The following is a 6,000-nucleotide window of genomic DNA, read 5'->3' as shown; positions in this document are numbered from 1 at the left end:
CGAACAAAAGTAAAGTATTATCTGGCCAAGCAAGAAAGCTTGATCGCTAAAAATATTATTAAGCAAAAGATGCTAGAAATTGAAGAAATTAGAGTTCAAAGGGATATTTATTTAAAAACAAAACCAAACTAAAAATATCGACTAATTAATTTTACTAATTATTAATAGCATTAAATGATCTCAATCAAAAAGTTTAACTTATGTAAATGTGATGTTTTTATTGTTTTTTATTAAATAAAAAAATATGAAAATTAAACTATACGCGTTAAGTTATTTGCGATTTCATCTCGAATGGATACAGCGGCAGTTGCTATGATCAGCAACTTCTTCGTCCAGAAAATCGTCCACTACATCTAAAGCAAAGGCATCCAGGTTATAATGGCGACAAATGTTGTGCAAAGCACTGCATATATTTATAATTTTTACAACTTTCTCTGGGACATATGGCATAGCTGCTTGAAGACATATAAAGCGGCTCTTGAGGACTCCGATTACTCTCTCAACGATATTTCTTGCCTTGGAGTGTTGTAAATTGAATTTGTGCTGTGGTGACCCAGCGTTTGCATCACGATAAGGGGTAAGTAAATATGGTTCCAAGCCATATCCTGAATCTCCTAGTAGCCAAGATCTATGGTCTCCGCCCACATACCTGGATGAAAGATGTTGTTTGGCAAAGAAAATATAAAGGCGTCATGACTGGCGCCAGGGTGGCATGCATCCACAGCCGTTATACGCATTCTGTAATCGCAAATCTGTAAAATAAGTGAATTAATATCACCAACGAATTTCAATTTTGTAACTCACAATCATCGTATTAACGTTAAAGTAATCCTTTCTGTTAAAGAACAAATGTTCATTTTCCGGGGCTTCGTAATTTTTAAGTGTATCCCGTCTACACAACTGACTATTCCAGGAATACAAAAATTGGTGAAAAAATGTGCTTTCGACATTTTAATTTCTTCTTCGCTCATTTGTAGTTTAATCCATTTTGGACACAGTGCTTTTTCTAAAGCATTTAGCACCTGATGTAAGACTTTGCACACGGTACTTCTTGCAAGGGATATGTCGGTGTCTTTTCCTACCGAGCGCTGGAATCCTCCCTCCGCAAGGTACCTCAAAGTAGTAGCAAGCTTTATTTCAATCGTAATAGATGACGGATTTATGAATGGTTGGACATCACGAACAATTTCAAGAAACGCTTCTTTACTTATCCTGTAATAGGCAACAAAACTTTATTGGGACAAAATGCATCTCTTGTGTTCCAAACTTTGTTTTATATATACTTACACCGAATCTGGGATATCCAAGGGATTGGAATGATCCCTTAAAATTCGCCGCCGAACTTTCTCATTTTTTTCCATTCATTTTTTGCCAATAAATATGCAGCAATGGTAAATAAGCTCATTTTGTAAAATTCTTTGAAACAAATTTTATTTGTCAATACTCAATCAGCTGTTTCGTAGATGATTTCGAATTTAAGCCAATTCGCGCGAATTGTGGAACACTGTTACCAAATTCACGCGATTTGCAAATTCGGTGCCGAATTTAAATCGTGCGATTTCTAGAACATGCCTGTATAACTATTTTCTCAAACAATACCAAAATTTCTCTGTGTATTACATATCGGGTCTGATATCAAACAGTATTGACTATACTTTTGGTACTAATATGAGACACAACAAGTAAGGAAGCCCTAAGTTCGGGTGTCACCAAACATTTTATACTCTCGCATGATAAAGTGATAATCGAGATTTCATTATCCGTCATTTACATATTTTTATACTCTCGCAAAAAAGTTGCTAAAGAGAGCATTATAGTTTTGTTCACATAACGGTTGTTTGTAAGTCCTAAAACTAAAAGAGTCAGATATAGGGTTATACATACCAAAGTGATCAGGGTGACGAGTAGAGTTGAAATCCGGATGTCTGTCCGTCCGTCCGTTTGTCCGTCCGTCCGTGCAAGCTGTAACTTGAGTAAAAGTTGAGATATCGTGATGAAACTTGGTACACGTATTTCTTGGCTCCATAAGAAGGTTAAGTTCGAAGATAGGAAAAATCGGCCCACTGCCACGCCCACAAAATGGCGGAAACCGAAAACCTATAAAGTGCCATAACTAAGCCATAAATGAAGATATTAAAGTGAAATTTGGCACAAAGGATCGCATTAGGGAGGGGCACATTTGGACGTAATTTTTTTGGAAAAGTGGGCGTGGCCCCGCCCCCTACTAAGTTTTTTGTACATATCTCGGAAACTACTATAGCTATGTCAACCAATCTCTGTAGAATCGTTTCCATCAGGCATTTCCATTTACAGTTCAAAAATGGAAGAAATCGGAAAATAACCACGCCCACCTCCCATACAAAGGTTATGTTGAAAATCACTAAAAGTGCGTTAACCGACTAACAAAAAACGTCAGAAACACAAAATTTTACGGAAGAATTGGCAGAAGGAAGCTGCACCCAGGCTTTTTTTTATACTCTCGCAACAAAGTTGCTAAAGAGAGTATTATAGTTTTGTTCACATAACGGTTGTTTGTAAGTCCTAAAACTAAAAGAGTCAGATATAGGGTTATATATACCAAAGTGATCAGGGTGACGAGTAGAGTTGAAATCCGGATGTCTGTCTGTCCGTCCGTCCGTCTGTCCGTCCGTCCGTCCGTGCAAGCTGTAACTTGAGTAAAAATTGAGATATCATGATGAAACTTGGTACACGTATTTCTTGGCTCCATAAGAAGGTTAAGTTCGAAGATGGGCAAAATCGGCCCACTACCACGCCCACAAAATGGCGGAAACCGAAAACCTATAAAGTGTCATAACTAAGCCATAAATAAAGATATTAAAGTGAAATTTGGCACAAAGGATCACATTAGGGAGGAGCATATTTGGAAGTAATTTTTTTGGAAAAGTGGGCGTGGCCCCGCCCCCTATTAAGTTTTTTGTATATATCTCGGAAACTACTGCAGCCATGTCAACCAAACTCTATAGAGTCGTTTCCTTCCGGCATTTCCATATACAGTTCAAAAATGGAAGAAATCGGATAATAACCACGCCCACCTCCCATACAAAGGTTATGTTGAAAATCACTAAAAGTGCGTTAACCGACTAACAAAAAACGTCAGAAACTTAAAATTTTACGGAAGGAATGGCAGAAGGAAGCTATACCCAGGCTTTTTTTAAAAATTGAAAATGGGCGTGGCGTCGCCCACTTATGGACCAAAAACCATATCTCAGGAACTACTAGACCGATTTCAGTGAAACTCGGTTTATAATATTTTTTTAACACCCTGATGACATGTACGAAATATGGGCGAAATCGGTTCACAACCACGCCTTCTTCCAATATAACGTTATTTTGAAATCCATCTGATGCCTTCTCTGTATAATACGAGTATGTATATATGTACATTAGGAACCAAAATAAAAAAATATGTAAATGACGGATAATGAAATCTCGATTATCACCTTATCATGCGAGAGTATAAAATGTTCGGTGACACCCGAACTTAGCCCTTCCTTACTTGTTTTTAAATTGAAAATGAGCGTAGCGGCGCCAACTTATGGACCAAAAACCATATCTCACGAACTATTAGACCGATTTCAATGAAATTCGGTACATAATATTTTCTTAACACCCTGATGGCATGTACGAAATATGGGTGAAATCGGTTCAGAACCACGCCTTCTTCCAATATAACGCTATTTTGAATTTCATCTGATGACTTCTCTGCATAATATATACATTAGGAACCAATGATGATAGCGGAATAAAACTTTACACAAATACGGTATTTGATCTGAGGTATCACTTGCGGAAAAATTGTCGTGATCGGACTAGAACTTTTCAAAGTCCCTGATATCGAACACGAAGAACTCAGTGCCTTACCTAACCTAATTTTTCACCGAAAATATTGGTAAATCTCTCAGAATTTAATTCTAATTAATTTTACAGCAAAATAAAAAAATATGTAAATGACGGATAATGAAATCTCGATTATCACTTTGTCATGCGAGAGTATAAAATGTTCGGCGACACCCGAACTTAGCCCTTCCTTATTTGTTTTTAAGCTACCATATATTCACTGCACAGTCCGCGTGTTTCTCTTGTGTCGCTTCTCGCGCTTTTCGTAGCCTCTATGAATGGGATAGAGCAAAAATGTATTTACCATTAGTTTTATTGGTGTTTTAAGTAATAGCTTTGATACAAACAGTGGTAAATTTCAACTTTTATTTTTTTTGGTTGACATAGCTATAGTAGTTTCCGTGATATATACAAAAAACTTAGTAGGGGGCGGGGCCACGCCCACTTTTCCAAAAAAATTACGTCCAAATATGCTCCTCCCCAATGCGATCCTTTGTGTAAAATTTCACTTTAATATATTTATTTATGGCTTAGTTATGACACTTTATAGGTTTTCGGTTTCCGTCATTTTGTGGGCGTGGCAGTGGGCCGATTTTGCCCATCTTCGAACTTAACCTTCTTATGGAGCCAAGAAATACGTGTACCAAGTTTCATCATGATATCTCAATTTTCACTCAAGTTACAGCTTGCACGGACGGACGGACGGACGGATGGACAGACATCCGGATTTCAACTCTACTCGCCTCTGACTCTTTTAGTTTTAGGACTTACAAACAACCGTTATGTGAACAAAACTATAATACTCTCCTTAGCAACTTTGTTGCGAGAGAATAAAAATTAAGCTCATCTCCTTACATTCAATATTTATGACACAAATGCCAGTAACACAAGCAGTGCTGGTGCAATGGTAACAACAAATTGCCATAACCTTTACAAATGTTAGTCAAAATGTTGGCTGTGTGAAAACCAAAATAGATTAAACTACGACTATGGAAAAATTCTCGCCAAGAAATGCTGAAAATGCTAAAAGCTTTGGCGGTCGACCTATGACTGCAGAAAACAGCTGACGTGAAAGCAAACTTACGTCTATTGCAAATAATTTACCGAAATTGCAGTTGCGTGAAAACTAAGTACCCAAAAATTCTCATGCATGTTTGCGCATACTTCCGTGCTACTCGTATGGAGTCATCGATGTAATAATTTCGCTTTTTCGTCTATGTGCGCCAGTAATACTCAACAGTTTTCATAATATTTAAGTTTCAGCATAAAATTTTATATTTCTAATAATGTGTGAGAGATGTTGTTATTCTTTGAACTTTTATTTTCCTTTTTTTTAAATTTCTTCTTCATATTTTCTGGTCTTACAAACACTTTATGTAGTATATTATGCGCTATGAAAGGAAACCTCGAATTGCAGCGTAGGATCTCAGGAGCGTCGTAGTCCACAAACTTGTATAGATCTGAATATAATTTATGCAATATCGTGTTTCATTCTCTTGAAATTGTTTTCTTTTGGTACCATTCGACTGTACCGTTTTATGTGTTGTAACAAATATATATTTATTTTCTACGGGCCCAATAGTTTATTAGTCAGTTTTTATTATCATGGTACTTAAAAAAAATGTATTTCAGCACAAACAAAATAGAACAAACGAGTGATATTTGAGAGTACTCTTTAAGATTCGATCTCAGCTTAGCATGATTCTGTTTTTGTTCTTTATTCGCGATATACCTTCTGTAAGAGAATTCTGAAAAATTTTATTATCCGGCGAAGAAATGTATCTGTTGTAAACTGACTTAAACAATTTGGTTGTTTGAAACGATAGAAATGAGTTGTCATTGAAACTCAAAAAATGTAAGACGTTCAGATTTTCTTGTATATATGAACACCCCTCTTCTTATGTAATAAAATAATTTAAACCGCAGCAAGTTTTAATTATGTTGACTTGTGAGTTACTATGGAACCCAAGCTTATTTTTAATATTCCGCAGTCTTGAAATCAAAAAGTGTTCCCAGTTTTGTTAAAAATTAAAATCCAAGTTCTCGGTCAAATTTAGTTCTTTTAGGCACATCGATAAACTGTTATGAGCAAAACACGCTCTGTAATTTTTATTGAGATAACTCAAATATTGGCCGAAATAT

This window comes from Bactrocera dorsalis, chromosome 1 (assembly GCF_023373825.1).
Source record: "Bactrocera dorsalis isolate Fly_Bdor chromosome 1, ASM2337382v1, whole genome shotgun sequence".
NCBI lineage: Eukaryota > Metazoa > Arthropoda > Insecta > Diptera > Tephritidae > Bactrocera > Bactrocera dorsalis.
Note: the sequence above shows the minus strand (reverse complement) of the source record.